The sequence below is a fragment of the Triticum aestivum genome, chromosome 4A, assembly GCF_018294505.1.
Source record: "Triticum aestivum cultivar Chinese Spring chromosome 4A, IWGSC CS RefSeq v2.1, whole genome shotgun sequence".
Classification (NCBI taxonomy): Eukaryota; Viridiplantae; Streptophyta; class Magnoliopsida; order Poales; family Poaceae; genus Triticum; species Triticum aestivum.
Window position 1 is genome coordinate 128,682,304 of NC_057803.1, and position 21,565 is coordinate 128,703,868.

Sequence of the window (21,565 nt, forward strand, 5' to 3'; positions counted from 1 at the left end):
CCGTCAGTTTGGTATATGACCAGGTGAAATTAGCCGCAAAGTATTCCCAACAAGTTTGTAGGCTAGACAGCTTGTTGGATGGTATAGAAGAAGAATTTAGTCAGTCTAAGTGACTGTGTACTTCAAGTTACATATATTGTCCCTAGCCGGATTGTAAATCATTTGTCATGGCGGACCTTTTCGCTTCAACCTCCGGACCCGACAGTCCGTAGTGTGTCCGAGTACCTGCTCAGTTATGTAAAAACCGGGGTACGCATGGAAACCAGGCGTACGGGTCATAAGTGCTTAAACAGACAAGTACCCAACTAGCTATGTCATATTACATGGATAGTAAGAAAAATCTTCCAGGGAGAATAGTTCCACTAAGGGTTCCTTTCCCTGGGTACGCATGCATTAATGTGCATGTCCGAACTGCGAGAAGAGACGCAGGATATGAACATCTAGGGGAATGTATTACAATAAATAAAAGTCATCTTTTGTTCACCGACCGAATATTCCCTTAAGAGCGCTAGCTTTCGGCTTCACCCAGTCTGAGGTACACATCCGGCTAAGCCGGCAGTAACAATCGCAGAGGTGCTCCCCTTATGCCCTAGCCAAATTAACAGGAATGTAGGGCATAAACACAAGAGCCAGGCAACCCAGCTTGGCCAAAACTTAAGTCATACCGATGCATATAATGGCGAAGAAAAGGTACATGTGGAAAAATAACACATGTGTGGGGGGCATAGAGCCCGGAACATAGTTATATTAAGCTTCTGTATAAGAAGCCCCCAGGTATAATGAGCACGCCTAACGTGTCAAGATTGTGTAGTCAAGACACATTTCAACCTTTTAAGGTCGTGAGGAAAAAGGGAAGAAAGAAAGAAATAAATAAAAGACAGATAACAGATATATAAAAAATTGACAGAGGTAAGGAGACGAACACAGAGTCCGGCACTAGGCGTAGAACCTTCGCAGTCTGGCTGCATTCCATGGGTTTTGCTCGAGTCAATTGTCTAATGCATCCCGCAGACGGTACACTCCACCGGTCAGAACTTTGTCAATAACAAAGGGACCTTCCCATTTGGGCTTGAGCTTGTCCTTTTTCTTCTCCGGTAGGCGTAGAACGAGTTCACCAGCGTTATAAGTTTTGGCCCGTACTTCTCTGCTTTGATACTGCCGAGCATGTTGCTGATAGAATGCGGAGCGGGCTTTTGCCATGTCATGCTCCTCCTCCAGGGCGTCCAAACTATCATGCCGATCAAGCTCGGCTTCTCTGTCTTCGTACATGCGCACTCGAGGTGAGTCATGAATGATGTCGCAGGGCAGTACTGCCTCTGTGCTGTACACCATAAAGAACGGTGTGTATCTGGTACTGCGATTCGGCATGGTCCGCAGCCCCCATAGTACAGAGTCAAGCTCCTCCACCCAGTGCGTATGTGATTCCTTCAAGGATCGCACTAAACTGGGTTTATTGCCACTCATGATAAGACCATTTGCTCGCTCGACTTGACCGTTAGTTTGCGGGTGATAGACAGAGGCATAATCGAGCTTCATGCCCATGTTGCTGGACCATGTTTTTACATCATCGGTTGTAAAGTTCGAGCCGTTATCGGTGATGATACTGTGAGGGACGCCATAACGGTGTACAACCACGGATATGAAGTCTATCACCGGTCCGGACTCAGCCGTTTTAACTGGTTTGGCTTCTATCCATTTGGTGAATTTATTCACCATGACCAATAGGTATTTTTTCTTATGGCTTCCCCCTTTAACGGGTCCGACCATGTCAAGCCCCAAGACCACAAAGGGCCAAGTAATGGGGATTGTTTGGAGAGCGGTAGGTGGCATATGGCTTTGGTTTGCAAAAAGCTGGTAACTGACGCAACGTTGAATGAGGTCCTGTGCGTCTGCTCGGGCTGTCGGCCAGTAAAAACCTGTACGGAAGGCCTTGCTTACAAGGGCCCGAGCTGCGGCGTGGTGGCCGCCAAGTCCAGCATGAATTTCTGCCAAAAGTTGCCATCCTTCCTCTTCGGAGATGCACCTTTGAAGTACTCCGGTAGCGCTTTTCTTATAAAGCTCTCCCTCATGGACCTTGTAGGCTTTAGACCACCGCACAATGCAACGTGCCTCGTTTGGGTCATTGATACGTATCCAACGTATCTATAATTTTTGATTGCTCAATTCTATATTAACTACTGTTTTGGACTATATTGGGCTTTATTTTCCACTTTTATATTATTTTTGGGACTAACCTATTAACCGGAGGCCCATCCCAGAATTGATGTTTTTGCCTGTTTTAGGGTTTCGAAGAAAAGGAATATAAAACGGAGTCCAAACAGAATGAAACCTCCGGAAACATGATTTTCTCATCGAATAAGATCCAGGAGACTTGGACCCTCCGTCAAGAAAACCATGAGGTGGTCACGAGGGTGGAGGGCGCCCCCCTAGGGAGCGCCCCTGCCTCGTGGGCCCCTCGAAGCTCCACTGACATACTTCTTCCTCCTATATATCCACATACCCCCAAACGATCAGGGACGGAGCCAAAAACCTAATTCCACCGCCGCAACTTTCTGTATCCACGAGATCCCATCTTGCGGCCTGTTCTGGAGCTCCGCCGGAGGGGGCATCAATCACGGAGGGCTTCTACATCATCATCCAAGCCTCTCCGATGAAGTGTGAGTAGTTTACTTGAGTCCTACGGGTCCATAGCTAGTAGCTAGATGGCTTCTTCTCTGTTTTTGGATGTCAATAAAGTTCTCCCCCTCTCTCGTGGAGATCTATTCAATGTAATCTTCTTTTTGCGGTGTCTTTGTTGAGACCGCTGAATTGTGGGTTTATGATCCAGTCTTTCTATGAATAATATTTCAATCTTCTCTGAATTATTTTATGTATGATTGGTTATCTTTGCAAGTCTCTTCGAATTATCAGTTTGGTTTGGCCTACTAGATTGGTTGTTCTTGCCATGGGAGAAGTGCTTAGCTTTGGGTTCGAACTTGTGGTGTCCTTTCCCAGTGACAGAAGGGGCAGCAAGGCACGTGTTGTCTCATTGCCATCGAGCATAGCAAGATGGGGTTTTTATCATATTGCATGAAACTATCCCTCTACATCATGTCATCTTGCTTAAGGCGTTACTCTGTTTTTATCTTAATACTCTAGATGCATGCTGGATAGCGGTCGATGAGTGGAGTAATAGTAGTAGATGTAGAATCGTTTCGGTCCACTTGTCTCGGACGTGATGCCTATATACATGATCATACCTAGATATTCTCATAACTATGCTCAATTCTGTCAATTGCTCAACAGTAATTTGTTCACCCACCGTAAAATACTTATGCTCTTGAGAGAAGCCACTAGTGAAACCTATGGCCCCCGGGTCTCTTTCTCATCATATCAATCTCCATCACTTTATTATTGCTTTTCTTTTACTTTGCTTTAACTTTTTTACTTTGCATCTCTATACATACCAAAAATATTATTTATCATCTCTATCAGATCTCACTTTCGTAAGTGACCGTGAAGGGATTGACAACCCCTAAGCGTGTTGGTTGCGTTGAGCTATTGTTTTTGTGTAGGTATGAGGGACTCGAGCGTAGCCTCCTACTGGATTGATACCTTGGTTCTCAAAAACTGAGGGAAATACTTACGCTACTTTGCTGCATCATCCCTTCCTCTTCAGGGAAATCCAACGCAGTGCTCAAGAGGTAGCAGTCATCAGGGACTTCTTGCCTATTTAGGTAAGCCAAGAAGGGTTCTTTCCACAGGGCGATGACAGCCATAATCACGTGGGCCGAAGATGTTATTTTGGTGGCAGAGCCTTCGATTACATCAGAGTGTTCGGGGTCTGGTGTTGTGGCCAGATATAGACTGTTTTTGCCGGTCTCCCCTTCCCACACCACGGATGGCTTAAACAGCCTTTCCAAGAAGATATTAGGTGGGACAGGGTCGCGCTATGCGCCGATGCGGGCGAGGATATCCGCCGCTTGATTGTTTTCTCGGACCACATGGTGGAATTCGAGGCCCCCGAACCGAGCTGACATTTTGAGGACGGCGTTACGGTAAGCCACCATTTTTGGGTCCTTGGCGTAAAAGTCCCCATTTATTTGTGATATTGCGGGGTTCAAATCCCCCCGCACCTCTAAGCGTTGAATGCCCATGGAGACTGCTATCCAGAGACCATGCAACAGGGCCTCATATTCTGTTGCATTGTTGGAGTCTGTGAATAATATTTGGAGTATGTATTCGACTGATTCTCCGGTGGGGGATGTCAGGACGACGCCTACCCCCAGACCAGCCAGCATCTTAGAGCCGTCAAAGTGCATGATCCAATTGGAGTACGTGCCGTACTCTTTAGGGAGTTCGGCTTCCGTCCATTCGGTGACGAAATCAGCCAGTACATGCGAATTAATGGCTCGCCGTGGTTTATATGTTATGTCGAACGGGAGGATCTCAATAGCCCATTTAGCAATCCGGCCCGTGGTATCGCGGTTATTTATTATGTCATTGAGTGGTTCTTCGTAGGCCACCGTAATTGAACACTCTTGAAAGTAGTGTCGTAGTTTCTGGGATGCCATGAAGACCGTGTATGCTATCTTTTGATAATGTGGGTACCGTTATTTGCATGGAGTGAGGATGGTGGATACGTAGTATACCGGCTTTTGAAGCGGGAACTTATGTCCGTCCGTCTCTCGTTCGACAACGAGCACTGCGCTTACAACTTGGTGTGTTGCCGCTATGTATAACAGCATTGGTTCGCTGACATTTGGCGCGGCCAAGATTGGGTTGGTGGCCAATACGGCCTTTATTTCTTCCAATCCAGTCGTGGCCGCATCCGTCCACTCAAAGTGTTCGGTGCATCGAAGAAGGCAATAAAGAGGTGGTGCCTTTTCTCCTAATCGTGAGATAAAGCGGCTTAAGGCATCCATGCATCCAGTTAACTTCTGGATTTGCTTGAGGTCTGTTGGGATAGCCAACTGTGACAAAGCTCAGATTTTAGCCGGATTTGCTTCAATTCCTCTATTGGAGACGATGAAGCCCAAGAGCTTTCTGGCGGGAACACCGAAAATGCATTTTTTCGGATTGACCTTGATGTCATATGTTCAGAGATTGTCGAACGTGAGCCTCAAGTCGTCTATTAAGGATTCGACTTGTCTTGTTTTAATGACCACATCATCTACGTATGCCTCCACTGTTTTGCCAATTTGTGTTTCCAGGCATGTTTGAATCATGCGTTGATAGGTTGCACCGGCGTTTTTGAGCCCGAAAGGCATGGTGTTAAAACAGAAGGGGCCATATGGAGTGATGAATGCCGTTGCGGCTTGATCGAGCTCCACCATCTTAATTTGATGGTATCCGGAGTATGCGTCGAGGAAGCACAATTAGTCGTGTCTTGCGGTAGAGTCGATAATTTGATCGATGCGGGGAGGGGGAAGGGATCCTTGGGGCAAGCCTTGTTAAGGTCCTTGAAATCGACACATAGGCGCCAGGATTTGTCCTTCTTTGGTACCATCACAAGGTTTGCTAGCTAGTCCGGATGTTATATTTCTCTAATGCATCCAGCCTCGAGTAACTTGGCTAGCTCTTCTCCCATGGCTTGTCGCTTAGGCTAAGAGAAACGCCGAAGAGTCTGCTTGAGTGGCTTGAACCCCTTTAGAATGTTAAGGCTATGCTCGGCCAGCCTGCATGGGATTCCTGGCATGTGTGAAGGATGCCAGGCGAAGATGTCCCAATTCTCGCGCGAGAACTCTGGCAGTGCGGCGTCTGTTGTGGGGTTCAGCTATGCCCCGATGGATGTTGTTTTTGTAGGGTCCATTGGGTGGACCTGGAATTTGACTATTTCGTCCGCTTGTTTAAAATAGGTGGACTTGGGTCTTTTGTCGAGTATCACATCATCCCTGTCCACCATGGAGCGCAGTGCAGTTAGTTCTTCGGCCGCAAGGGCTTCGGATAATGCCTCGAGGGCTAGTGCAGCGGTTTTATTTTTGGTGCGGAGTGCTATGTCCGGATCACTAGCCAGAGTCATGATTCCATTGGGCCCGGACATTTTGAGCTTCATGTACCCGTAATGCGGTATAGCTTGGAAGATCATGAATGCCTCCGGCCCTAAAAGGGTGTGGTATTCTCTACTGAACGGGGCCACTTGGAATGTGATTTCTTCGGACCTATAATTCTCCGGCGTGCCGAATACCACATCTAGTGTGATTTTTCCCGCACATCATGCCTCTCGACTAGGGATGATTCCTCTGAAGGTCGTGCTGCTTTGCTCAATGCGGCTCTTGTCTATTTCCATCTTGTTAAGAGTTTCCTCGTAGATGAGGTTTAATCCGCTGCCACCGTCCATGAGCACTTTAGTAAGCCGGAAGCCATCCACAATTGGACTAAGGACCAAAGCGGCTGGTTCTTGGGCTGTTCGGAATTGAGGTTCGTCATTGGCATTGAAGGTTATGGCCTTGTCGTTCCATGGATTTATTGCTGCAACATGGCAGACTTCGGCAAGGCTGCGGAGTGTTCGCTTGCGCCTATTATTTGAGGCGAAGGTCTCGAAGACTGTCAATACTATATTTTTATTTTCCACGGGATGGTGCTCTGTTGTATTGTTGATGAGGATATCCTCGCCGCTCTTGGCCACCTGCCAGAGTATCCAACATGCTCTTAGGCTGTGTGTTGGCATGGTGTCCGATGTACTGTGAATTTTGCATGGCCCATTGAGCCATCCCTCCAATACAGTTCAACGCCCTGTAGTGGGCTTTTGTTTCTTTGTAATTGGATTGGGTGGCTCACAAGAGTACACCCTTTTAGTTCGGACGGGGGGTTTAGTGAGAGCCGGAGGGTCCCAGAATTTGGTTTGGGTTTTCCAGGCGCTTTCCATCACACAGTACTTCTGTACTATGGCCGCTAAGTCAGCAAAGTGTGCTATGTCACGACGACTTATGGCGTTGAGGATTCCCTTGTCCGTGCAATTTTTGCAAAAGAATGAAATTACGTCTTCCTCGCGACAGTCCTTGACCTTGCTCATTACAAGGAGGAATCTGGCCAAATAGTGATGTACTGCCTCTTGGGGCTCTTGTCTAATGTGGGAAAGATCACTTGAATCTGGTTGGGTGGGTAGATTTAGGTCCAAATCCTGACCCGATCTGAGACCCAGGGGCGGAGGAGTTTCCGAGCTTGGCAGTTTGGACTCCGGAATGTTTCCTAATAGTTCTGGCCGCTGTCTGATTCTAGGTTCGAAGCTTGGGCCATGTCTTCCTGTGGACGGGTATCCGGCTCGGAGAGCTCGGGAATCCGGACATAGTCTGTCCTCAAAATAGAGGAAGAATTGCTACATTGCTCCTCCACCACCGCTACCTGATGGGTGACCGGCGGAGAGTTAATCTCCCTTTGGTCGGGTTTAAGCCCGATCCGATCATAGTCCATTGTGACTCCCAAGGCGGCGGTGCGATCCAAGAGCTCGTTCAGAGAAGAGAGATCTATTGGATCCATCTGCTCGGTGAATCACGAGCCGACGTGGAGGCTGTTTTGGATGACCCGAGAAGTCATCGTCGGTGCAACGGCCGAACGGGCGGTCATGACGAAGCCGCCTAGTCGGAGAGTTTGGCCTACAGCCAGGGCTCCCCCCGAGGTAATGTTGTCCTTGACAACAAGACGAGCCATCAAGCCTTATCGTGGTGGCACAGTGGAACTCTCAATGAAAGCACCAATGTCGGTGTCAAAACCGACGGATCTTGGGTAGGGGGTCCCGAACTGTGCGTCTAAGGCGGATGGTAATAGGAGGCAGGGGACACAATGTTTACCTAGGTTCGGGCCCTCTCGATGGAGGTAACACCCTACTTCCTGCTTGACTGATCTTGATGATATGAGTATTACAAGAGTTGATCTACCACGAGATCGTAGAGGCTAAACCCTAAGAGCCAGCCTATGATTATGATTGTCCTTGTCCTACGGACTAAACCCTCCGGTTTATATAGACACCGGAGGGGGCTAGGGTTACACAGAGTCGTTTACAAGGGAGGAGATCTACATATCCGAATTACCAAGCTTGCCTTCCATGCAAAGGAGAGTCCCGCCTGGACACGGGACGAAGTCTTCAATCTTGTATCTTCATAATCCAATAGTCCGGCCGAAGGATATAGTCCGGTTGTTCGAGGACCCCCTAATCCTGGACTACCTCACTCATCGCGCCCATCGCCTCCCGGAAGAGCACATGGCGGACGATGCTCCGTTCGTGCGCAGCTTTGAGCATGCGGCCGACTCCGTCCTCCACAGCAGGGGCCGTCGATGGGACCCGAAGCGGCTCGCCCCCTTCCTGCAGGTGGCTGTGGGCTGGCGCTCCTCCGGACGCCGACTGGGCTTCGGCAGGAGCCCAGTTAGGATGAGGCTTGGTGCTCGAAGAAGGAACCAAGACCGAAGCCATCCGATCGCCCTCTATAACCAAAGGAGGAGTCCTTGGCACGCTCGTCACACCCCCGACGAGGCCACGAAGAAGAGACGACAGAAGTGCGGGCTCAAGGCGCCAAGCGAGCGCGTCTGCCTCTCCTGCCGACCTCGCAACAGGGGCAACATGCTGGCCTGGGACGCTCAAGGCCAGCAGGAGATCCGAGGCAGGAGGAGTTTCCTTCCCGAGGGGCTTCACGGCCTTAGCATATCGGATCCTGAAGAGCCACCGTCAGGAAGGATAGCAGCACTCAAGGAATTACAAAGATAAGGTACTTACTCATCTATGGCGATGTACTTCCTCTGTTTCAACAACCAGAAAGCGCCGCTACCGCAGCTTGGGGACCCCTTCCTCTTGCAGAGCGCATTGAAGTCTACACGGAGCCGGCCGAAGCATTGAGCGTGGCAACTAGCGCAGGGCGTGGCTGGTGAAGCGCCCAAGGGGATGACTTCAGGAGCACCAAGCTGGGGAGAGCCATCAAGTACCGCCTCGTGACGGCCTCCAGAGGCCTTGGGAGCTTTGGCCTCGGGAGCTTTGGCCTCGGGAGAAGAGGGTTGCACCGCCCCCTCAACTGCTTCCTCAGCGTGAGAGTTGTGGTCTCCCGAAGTTAACGCCTTAGGAACTACGGGCGGCTCCAACGCGGCGCCGCCCGCGCCTCCAGCTTCTGGTGATGCTTGCCCCCCTGCGTCCACTCTTGGGGAAAGTTCAGCGCCGGCGGCAAGGATGGGAACCACGGTGACGGGGTTCTCATGGGACCCCTCAAGGCCAACCTAACTCAGCCCCCATTCATCAAAGGGGGGCATCTGCCCCGCGAACTCCACCCTGTTCGAGCAGCAGTACAAGAGACAACCCACCGGTGGCATATCGACTCGCGAGGGGTTGCCCGCCAGGACCTCGAGCACTATTCTTCGTGCCTCAAGTGAAAGCTCTGACTCCTGGAGCATCATGCGATCCGCGCCGACAGATAAGGCCCACATCGCCTGGGAATGGTTGTAACAGCCTGGATTTTGGCCCTTTTCTTTTTCTATTAATATAGTTGGTTTTTGCTCTGTTTTTCTTTTTCGAGTGGTTCTGTGGCCTTGTCACCTACGAAATCATCCTCATTTCCTCTCCCAGGTGACTCATGATTCTAAAAACCTTGCCATGATCATGTCACTTCACTCCATGACCAAACCCTCATTTCTTTCTCTAGGGAAAATTCCTTTTTCTATTAAAGGAATAACCCTATCTACCCTAGGTTGTGAAGCAACCTATATTTCTGCCCATCCAAAAATCCCCAAATAATTCTTATAAATTTTTTGGGTCATACGTTCCTCAAATATGGCAAAATATTTCATAGCCATATTTCTCATCATGCTCAATAAATTCATTTCCTATTCTGTCCTAAATGGCACATTGTGAAGCAAGTGCTATTTATCTTTTCCCATTTAACCCTAAACTTTTTGGACATATTTTCCTGTCCAAAATAATAGACCTATGCCAAAATTCAACTTTATTTTCCTAGCCAAACTTCCTCGGAAAATTTTCAAACTTTCTGTTAGACAGAAGGCATTGTGAAGGAAGTACTAGCTAGGGTTATCCAAATGAGTTGAAATTTTGCATGCTCCTTCATGTGCTAATATTAGCACGCCCCTCCAAATTTGAGCTCCATCCCTTGAGCTATATGTGCACAGGACCAAATCTTTGCTTCTGGTAAAACCTTTAGGTTGTGAAGTATAATTGTTATTGCTTCAAAAATCCTGATAAATTACCAGAGTGTTCTCCTACCAAAATAATTTCTCTCCACCAAATTTGGCACCATTTCACCTAGCCAATATTCCTCTAGAATTCTTGCAAGATTCTGGTTAGTGAAGATGTTTGTGAAGCAAGTACCACTTTGGCTTGTCCAATTGGTATGAAATTTTTACAACATCTTACTACGACCAAATCATTAAGCCTTGCCAAATTTGAGCTCAAGTGGCATCACCATGTGAGTGCATCATCCAAATCTCATTTCTGGAGCAGATTTGGCAGTTGTAAAGCAACTACATTAAATCTTGATCCTAATCCCCTCAAAGTTACCAGGGTGAAAGTCGTTCTTATCCTAAACCTACCAGACAAGTCCTTTGCTTCCAAACCCCTTCCTGTTGATCAGCAGTGCTTGGTCAAGTGTACTGCAGTAAACTTCAAGTGTTAACTACCATTTAACCATATCACTTTTAACCAAACTACCACCGCAGTTGCAACCTCCCCGGGAAGGACAAGCCCCTAGACATTGTTTGGCCGGCCGTGTGCCACTGTGTGCACCAGTGAACGTGGTGATCACGAGCTTTGGCATGCAATGCGCGCGCTCTGCTGGCGTTGGCCGGGTCCAGGGCGTCTTCTAGCTCCGGCCCCTCCTCTCGTCGCCTTCGCGCTCATGAGCCTGTCGAACAGCTAGCCTGCGTCATCGCCATCCTCCTGAAGCCCTCTCCCCCTCCGTCAGCCCCTCCGCCAGCTCTCGCCGTCGCGCCCCCACGGGAAGCCTGTAGCCGACCGAGCATTAATCGTACCATGGCTTCTTCCTCTTCTTGTCCTCGAGCTCTGCTCGTCCCTGTGCACCGCTGTAGCTCTGTTGCACCTCTCTGTCGCCTTCCCCGAGCTCATGCACGAGGACACGCGTCTGTGGCGCCGGCCACGCGCCCGAGTAGACAACAGCTCGCGCCCTCCTCCCTCCAGCTATATAAGCCAGCCCCGACCCCTCCCGAGCTCACCACTTGACCTCACGCCCTCCACTAGACCGCCCTGACCAGTCAAATGAGCCCGAGGACCTCTCGGTGGCCATCATTGCCGCCATGGCTGCCGTGGCCTCCCTCCTAAATTAGCTCGAAGCCGCCCCCCTCCCTCCCTCATTCCTTCACCAGAGAACCCCCCTCGGCCCCCTGATCCTCCCCACCTACTTGCCCCTCGACGGAGTGCCCCACAGCCCCGTTGCCAAACCCCACCGGAAGCCATCTCCGCCGGGGTCCGCGCCCTCGTCGCTCCGGTCCTCCTCGACGTTCCTGCCTAGGCAGGATGGATGCGGCGCCTCTCCCCGATCTCCCCGGTGCCCGTAGTCTCACCGGAGGCGGTCTGTGTATCCGGAGCTCGTCGCCGAAGCGCGCTGGTCCTCCTCTGTCTCGCAGGTAGGTGATACGTTTCCAATGTATCTACATTTGCAAACACATTTTCCCTTGTTTGGGACTCTAATTAACTAGCATGATTTGAATGGAACTAACCCGGACTAACGCTGTTTTCAGCAAAATTACCATGGTGTTATTTATGTGCAGGAGCAAACGTTCCCGGAATGACCTGAAACTTCACGAAGCCACTTTTTAGAAAATAAAAAAAATGCCTGCCAAAGATGAAGACCAGGGGCCCACCGTCTCTCCACGAGGGTGGGGGCGCGCCCCCTAACTCGTGGGCCCCCTGGTGCCTCTCTGACTCCAACTCCACCTCCATATATTGAGTTTCGGGGAGAAAAAATCAGAGAGAAGAAATCATCGCGTTTGATGATATGGAGCCGCCGCCAAGCCCTAAAACATCTCAGGAGAGCTGATCTGGAGTCCGTTCGGGGCTACGGAGAGGGGAATCTGTCGCCATTGTCATCATCAACCATCCTCCATCACCAATTTCATGATGCTCACCGTCGTGCGTGAGTAAATCCATTGTAGGCTTGATGGACGATGATGGGTTGGATGAGATCTGTCATGTAATCGAGTTAGTTTTGTTAGTGTTTGATCCCTAGTGTCCACTATGTTCTGAGATTGATGTTGCTATGAATTTGCTATGCTTAATGCTTGTCACTAGGGCCCAAGTGTCATGATTTTAGATCTGAACCTATTATGTTTTCATCAATATATGAGTGTTCTTGATCCTATCTTGCAAGTCTATAGTCACCTGTTATGTGTTATGATCCGTTAACCCTGAAGTGACAATAATCGGGATACTTACCGGTGATGACCATAGTTTGAGGAGTTCATGTATTCACTATGTGTTAATGCTTTGTTCCGGTTCTCTATTAAAAGGAGGCCTTAATATCCCTTAGTTTCCGTAAGGACCACGCTGCCATGGGAGGGTAGGACAAAAGATGTCATGCAAGTTCTTTTCCATAAGCACATATGACTATATTCGGAATACATGCCTACATTATATAAATGAACTGGAGATAGTTCTGTGTCACCCTAGGTTATGACTGTTACATGATGAACCACATCCGGCATAACTCATCCATTACCTATGAGCTTTCCACATATTGTTCTTCGCTTTTTTACTTTCCCGTTGCTATTGCTATTATCACTACAAAATACCAAAAACATTACTTTTACTACTGTTACCTTTTGCTACCGTTACCACTACTATCATATTACTTTGCTACTAAACACTTTGCTACAGATATTAAGTTTCCAAGTGTGGTTGAATTGACAACTCAGCTGCTAATACTTGAGGGTATTCTTTGGGTCCCCTTGTGTCGAATCAATAAATTTTGGTTGAATACTTTACCCTCAAAAACTGTTGCGATCCCCTATACTTGCGGGTTATCAAGACTATTTTCTAGCGACGTTGTCGGGGAGCATAGCTCTATTTTTTGAGTCACTTGGGACATATATCTGCTTATCATTATGACGAACTTGAGAGATCCAAAAACCAAGATCTATCCCTCAACTACGAGGGGAGGTAAGGAACTGTCATCTAGCTCTGCACTTTGATTCACCTTCTGTTATGAGTAAGTTTGCGACACCTACACCTGCTTCTGCTATTCGTTCTGATATGTTACATGTTATTGATGATGCCACTTCTGCTATGCATGATACTTATGATGAAACTACTGTATGCCTGATACTACTGTGCCACTTAGTGACTTTCTTGATGAACAACTTGCTAGGACTAGAGAAATTGAAAATATTGAATCTGATGATACTGATGAAAGTGATGATGAAGAATCACTTGTTATTCCTAAGGGTTATGTTTTTGATCAAGAAGCTTCTTTAGCTATTTTAGCTTGCAAAAATAGAAATGAACTCAAAAGATTATTATCTAAATGGAGTAAGCAATCTCTAAATGCTAGAATGAAACCTGACCCTCCTTTTGCTACTTCACCTATCTTTGTTACTGAGAAGGATTATGAATTCTCCGTTGATCCTGATATAATTACTTTGGTTCAATCTGATCCTTTTCATGGTTATGAATCTGAAACTGTTGCGGCACATCTTACTAAATTAAACGATATAGCTACCCTGTTTACTAAAGATGAGAGAACTCGTTACTTTTATATCCTTAAAATATTTCCGTTCTCATTAAAGGGTGATGCTAAGATATGGTTTAATTCTCTTGATCCTGGTTGTGTGCGTAGTCCCTAGGATATGATTTACTACTTCTCTGCTAAATATTTCCCTGCTCATAAGAAACAAGCTACTTTAAGGGATATATATAATTTTGTGCAAATTGAAGAAGAGAGTCTCCCACAAGCTTGGGGGAGGCTTCTCCAATTACTTAATGCTTTGCCTGATCATCCTCTTAAAAATGAAATACTTGATATCTTTTATAATTGACTAACCGATGCCTCCAGAGATTACTTGGATAGTTGCTCTGGTTCTATTTTCAGGGAAAGAACACCGGATGAAGCTGAAATTCTATTGAATAATATGTTGACAAATGAAAATAATTGGACACCTCCGGAGCCAATTCCTAAGCCTATTCCTAAACCAACTCTGAAGAAGAGGGGTATTCTTTTTCTCAATCCTGAAGATATGCAAGAGGCAAAGAAATCTATGAAAGAAAAAGGTATTAAAGCTGAAGATGTTAAGAATTTACCTCCTATTGAAGAAATACATGGTCTTAATTTACCGCCTGTTGAAGAAACATATAATCTTAATCCAAATCATTCTCCTATTGAAGAAATTCATGGTCTTGATAACCCGACACAGGTAGTAAAGATAAATTCTCTCTATAGATATGATAAAGCTGAAATCCCATTTACTAAATTTGCTAGCCCATGCTTAGATGAGTTTGATAAATTTATGGCTAAGCAAGAAGATTTTAATTCTTATTTTGGTAGACAATTGAAATACAATTTAAATATGCTTGAACACTTGGGTGATTATATGGCTAATGTTAAAGGTGAACTTAAACTTATTAGTAAACATGCTTCTATGGTTACCACTCAAGTAGAACAAGTACTTAAAGCTCAAAATGATTTGCTCAATGGATTGAATAGTAAAGATAATGATAATGTTGTTACACTGGCTACTAGAACTGGTAGAATGACTCAGGAACCTTTGTATCCTGAAGGCCACCCTAAGAGAATTGAGCAAGATTCTCAGAGAAATAATATAGATGCACCTAGTCCTTCTAAAAGGAAGAAAAAGAAAAATGATAGGACTTTGCATGCTTCTAGTGATCCTATTGTTGAAACTCCTGAGAATCCAAATGATATTTCTATTTCTGATGCTAAAACTCAATCTGGTAATGAACCTGAAACTAGTGATAATGATAATAATAATGTTCATAATGATGCTCAACCTAGTAATGATAATGATATCGAAATTGAACCTGCTGTTGATCTTGATAACCCACAATCAAAGAATCAACATTATGATAAAAAAGATTTTATTGCTAGGAAACATGGTAAAGAAAGAGAACCTTGGGTTCAGAAACACATGCCTTTTCCTCCCAAACCATCCATCAAAAAGGATGATGAGGATTTCGAGCGCTTTGTTGAAATGATTAGACCTATCTTTTGTGTATGCGATTAACGGATATGCTCAAAACCAATCCTTATGCTAAGTACATGAAAGATATAATTACAAATAAAAGGAAGATACCGGAAGCTGAAATTTCCACCATGCTTGCTAATTACACTTTTAAGGGTGGAATACCAAAGAAACTTGGAGATCCAGGAGTACCCACTATACCATGCTCCATTAAAAGAAACTATGTTAAAACTGCTTTATGTGATCTTGGAGCCGGTGTTAGTGTTATGCCTCTTTGTTTCTATCGTAGACTTGATTTGAATAAGTTGACACCTACTGAAATATCTTTGCAAATGGCTGATAAATCAACTACTATACCTGTCGGTATTTGTGAGGATGTGCCTGTTGTAGTTGCAAACATTACTATTTTAACGGACTTTGTTATTCTTGATATTCCCGAGGACGATAGTATGTCTATTATTCTTGGAAGACCCTTTTTGAATAATGCAGGGGCTGTTATTGATTGCACTAAAGGCAATGTCACTTTTCATGTTAATGGTAATGAGCATATGGTACACTTTCCGAGGAAACAACCTCAAGTTCATAGTATCAACTCTATGGAAAAATTCCATCGATTATATTTGGAGGTTTTGAATTTCCTCTTCCTACTGTTGGGGATGTGCATATCCCCGTTGAGGTAACATAGTGTTATTTGAAATTTCTCCAGTTCCATGTTATTCGGAATGAGTTCGTTAACAAGACTTGATCAACCTTGTTAGTGGATTCCTTTTGATGAGCATGAGATGGATGAGACTAGAGAGCACAACCTTCTGTACCCTCCTTTTACTTTCTGTTATTTATATTAAATAAAATAAAAATAAGTATTTTTCTGTTTGTTATCTGATTATCCGTGCAATATAAAAATATCCCGAAAATAAAAGTTCTCCAAATGCCCTGAAATTTAAATATGATTTTTTTTCCAGAATATTTGAGAATATTTGGCACTGAGAACACAACAGGGGGGTCAACCACCTGCCCATGAGGGTGGAGGGCGCGCCCTACCCCCCTAGGCACGCCACCTGCCTCGTGGGCCCACGGTGGCCCTCCTCCACTTATTCATGCACCCACACACACGAATATCCAGCTCAAGCACGAGTTCTAGCTCATTTTGCTGCCATTTTCGATCTGCTTGCTCAAAGTACCTCTCACAAAACTGCTTGAGGAGATTGTTCCTTGGTATGTGACTCCTCCATTGGTCCAATTAGTTTTTGTTCTAGTGCTTTATTCATTGCAAATTTTTGCTGCTTAGGTGACCCTGTTCTTGAGCTTGCATGTCAAATTTATATGGTCAAGAGTAGTTTTGATGCATCATATAGGCCCTAGGCACTTGTAGGAGTAGTTGCTATCAATATTATTGAGTTTGGTTTACATTTATTTTGAAGTTACTAAAAAAATTCAGAATTTCTCAGAAAATGATGAGGAGACTTTTGAGGGGCTCATCGAGCCAAAGCTCGAAGGAAAAGGCACCGAAGCCTAAGTATAATCTGCCTCGCACCGCGGAGGTTCGGGCGTGTGAATGGCCTTCCGAGGATTTCGAGAGCAGCCGGGATTTATGAAGATTTTCATGAATTGGCTCAGAATGCAGGCCTTATCGCTTTCCTCCAAGACCAATGCGATCAGTATCTCTTACTCACAAATATCTTTGTGCAAAACTTTCATTTCCATTCTAGGAGCTCACCACCTACGGTGGAGTTTTATTTATATGATGAGCATAAGGAGATGCCACTTTATTATTTTTGTCGGGTTTGTTTAGTCCCTTTTGAGGGCAAGACAGAAGAACCACATCGCGATGATGTGGAGGGGTTTATCGATACTATCACTGTAGGGGAAACAAGGATGGTTTTCGATGCACGAATCACTAGCATATATTTTCCTGTTTTATGTTATTTTAGATTATTTGCTAGTCGTTGCTTAATTGGTTGCGGAAACTATGGAAACCTTAGTATCCCCGATATTATTATTTTGCTCCACAGTTTATATGGTGATAACTCTATTAGTATGGGCGGCATTATTGCCAAACGGTTAAGTCTAAACCGTATGAAGGGCCCCATCTTTGGAGGCATCTATGCTTCACGCCTAGCTGCACATTTTAACATACCTGTTTGGCATTATGAGAAGGAAGAAAAGGTGCTGCCTCATGTTTATCTAGATTATAAAAGTATGGTGGCACATGATTTTATTGTTAAGAATAGGGAAGGAGAGCTTAAATATCAATTGTTCTTTAATAAACACCATCTTGAGACTATTACCCTGCCCGCTCCTTCTTTGTTTGATTTATCTGTAGGCATGTACCTTGTTCCGTTGAAGGCTATTCACGCCTACCGGAACCCTGCACCAGCTGAGGAGCCAGAGCCGGAACCACAAATTGATCCTTCACGACAGTCTAATTACCAGTGGGATTCGGAGATGATTGTCAGCCAGTGGCAATCGGAGTCTTCCTCTTCTTCTTCTCAGTACGACCCCAACTATTATTATGGATATCCGCTAGGCCAGCCATGGCCATAGACCAACTTAGGCCAAAAGCCTAAGCTTGGGGGAGTACGTATTTCCCACCGACATTACATTTATGTTCACACACTCATTGCTAGATGTCGGTGCTCATACTTTTTCATTGTATCATCCATGCTAGTTTATTTTCCTTTTTAAGCTTTCTTCTTGTGTGTTTAATAAACCTTGAGAAAAAAATGAAAAAAATAGTTGTAACTTTTAGTTAGTTCAATTTCCATGCTTGTAGTAGTAATTAAAAAGAAAACCCAAAAAGATTTCTTGTTCTTCTTCTGCTTGTTGGGAGCTTTCCCGTGTAAATAGTTTTATTTCTTTTCTTTCCTTTGGGGTTCGATAGGAGAAGACCATAATTAAATTGTTGAAGTGGCTCTTATATGCATTATTGTTTATCTGACAAAAGAGCCCATATTGCCTTGTCTTCTCATGTTTATTTAATGCTTGTAGATTCCAGCTTAGTCCAATGCATGTGCACTATTATTATTATTCACATCGTTTGGTCATGCAAGTGGAAGGCAATTATGATGATGTATGATGGACTGGCTGAGATGAGAAAAGCTGGTATGAACTCGACCTCTTTTGTTTTTGTAAATATGATTAGTTCATCGTTCCTGATTCAGCCTATTATGAATAAACATGTTTGCAATGACAACTAGAGATCATAGTTTCTTATGCCATGCTTGATTAGCTATGAGTTATAATGGTTTACCTTGCGTGCCAACATGCTATTAAAATGGTTATGATGTGGTATGATAGGGTGGTATCCTCCTCTGAATGATTTAAGTGACTTGACTTTGCACATGTTCATGCATGTAGTTGAAACAAAATCAACATAGCCTTCACGATATTTATGTTCATGGTGGATTATATCCTACTCATGCTTTCATTCGGTGTTGATTAATTTTAATGCATGTTCATGACTGTTGTCGCTCTCTAGCTGGTTGCTTCCCAGTCTTTTGCTAGCCTTCACCGGTACTAAGCGGGAATACTGCTTGTGCATCCAATCCCTTAAACCCCAAAGTTATTCCACATGAGTCAAACTCTAAACCTTCAAATCCCTTCACCTGCCTATATATAGTATCTACCTGGCGTTCCAAGTAAATTTGTATGTGCCAAACTCTAAACCTTCAAATAAATATCATGTTTTGTATGCTCGAATAGCTCATGTATCAACTAGGGCTGTCTGTATCTTCAATGTTTGGCGGGTTGTTCTCAAAGAGGAGTGGACTCCGCTCCTCACGAGATAAATGGCTGGTCACCGGGATGCCCAGTCCCATGCTTTATGCAAACTAAATCAAAATAATTGCAAACAAAACTCCCCCTGGGACTCTTGTTAGTTGGAGGCACTCATTGTTTCGAGCAAGCCATGGATTGATGCTTGTTGGTGGAAGTGGGAGTATAAACTTTACCATTCTGTTTGGGAACCGCCTATAATGTTTGTAGCATGGAAGATATCACCATCTCTTGGTTTTTATATTGACAATGAAAGTATACCGCTCAAAATATTATCCACCTCTGTTTCAAAACCGAGCTCTGGCACCTCTACAAATCCCTGCTTCCCTCTGCGAAGGGCCTATCTATTTACTTTTATGCTGAGTCATCATCCTCATTAAAAAGCAACAGTTGGAGAGCACCACTGTCATTTGCATTCATTACTGTTAGTTTACATTGAGCATGACTTGACTGGATCTCTTTTACCATGAATTACAATGTCTAAACAGTCCTTGGTCTTTAAAGGTGCTCTGCATTTATGTTTTGCGGTCCTAGAAAGGGCTAGTGAGATACCATCTTGTTATATCATATTATGATTGTTTTGAGAAAGTGTTCTCATCCGAGATTTATTATTATGGCTCGCTAGTTGATTATGCTATTGATATGACTAAACTTGAGACCTATGCATTATTGCAAATGTGGTTAGTTATAATCTTTGCTGAAAACTTGAATACTGGCTTTACATATTTACAACAACAAGACCAAACAGAGTTTGTAAAAGTTTTTATTTATCACTTTCAGTTTATCAACTGAATTGCTTGAGGACAAGCAAAGGTTTAAGCTTGGGGGAGTTTATACGCCTCCAACGTATCTACTTTTCAAAACACTTTTACCCTTGTTTTGGACTCTAACTTGCATGATTTGAATGGAACTAACCCGGACTGACGCTGTTTTCAGCAGAATTACCATGGTGTTATTTATGTGCAGGAGCAAACGTTCTCGGAATGACCTGAAACTTTACGGAGCCACTTTTTAGAAAATAAGAAAAATACCTGCCAAAGATGAAGGCCAGGGGGCCCACCGTATCTCCACGAGGATGGGGGGTGCGCCTGCCCCCATAGGGCGCGCCTCCTACCTCGTGGCTCCCCTGTTGCCTCTCCGACTCCAACTCCACCTCCATATGTTGAGTTTCGGCGAGAAAAAAATCAGAGAGAAGAAATCATTGCGTTTTATGATACGGAGTCGCTGCCAAGCCCTAAAACCTCTCGGGAGGGCTGATCTGGAGTCCGTTCTGGAATCCGAAGAGGGGAATCCGTCGCCATCGTCATCATCAACCATCCTCCATCACCAATTTCATGATGCTCACCACCGTGCGTGAGTAATTCCATCGCAGGCTTGCTGGACGGTGATGGGTTGGATGAGATCTATCATGTAATCGAGTTAGTTTTGTTAGGGTTTGATCCCTAGTGTCCACTATGTTCTGAGATTGATGTTGCTATGACTTTGCTATGCTTATGGCTTGTCACTAGGGCCCGAGTGCCATGATTTCAGATCTGAACCTATTATGTTTTCATCAATATATGAGTGTTCTTGATCCTATCTTGCAAGTCTATAGTCACCTGTTATGTGTTATGATCTGTTAACCCCGAAGTGACAATAATCGGGATACTTACCGGTGATGACCGTAGTTTTGAGGAGTTCATGTATTCACTATGTGTTAACGCTTTGTTCCGGTTCTCTATTAAAAGGAGGCCTTAATATCCCTAAGTTTCCGTAAGGACCCCGCTGCCACGGGAGGGTAGGACAAAAGATGTCAGGCAAGTTCTTTTCCATAAGCACGTATGACTATATTCGAAATACATTCCTACATTATATCAATGAACTGGAGCTAGTTCTGTGTCACCCTAGGTTATGACTATTACATGATGAACCGCATCCGGCATAATTCTCTATCACTAATCCATTGCCTACGAGCTTTCCACATATTGTTCTTCGCTTATTTACTTTTCCCGTTGCTATTACTATTATCACTACAAAATACCAAAAACATTACTTTTACTACTGTTACCTTTTGCTACCGTTACCTCTACTATCATATTACTTTGCTACTAAACACTTTGCTGCAGATATTAAGTTTCCAGGTGTGGTTGAATTGACAACTCTGCTGCTAATACTTGAGAGTATTCTTTGGCTCCCCTTGTGTCGAATCAATAAATTTGGGTTGAATACTTTAGCCTCAAAAACTATTGCGATCCCCTATACTAGCGGGTTATCAGCAGGCGCGAGATGGACGACGACCTCGGGTCAGGCGGGCCCCATCTCCACACAGCCCCCACCCGTCGGTGAGCGGGCGTTGACCCGGGCTTCCCACGCAGATAAGTGACGGGCCCCACCCCGTGGGACCCGCCCGTCAGCGACCACGCGCCCGGTCCCGCCACTGCCCACGTGGATTAGTGGATGCGTACTTCTATAAGTACGTTTTCTCATGGGGAAAGCGTATTCTCCTTCGGCTTTAGCCAAAAACGTGTTTTCCCTTCTCTGGAGGCGTAATCTGAGGAATGCACTTTCTGTTTTTCAGCTCGAGGGCCTGTTTGTGGAGAAATCTTTACAAATTAGTCCCTAAACTTCCCCCTCTCTGATCTTTTCAACCACAACTCCAAATGAGGTGATTCCAAAGCCCACGTTTTCATTT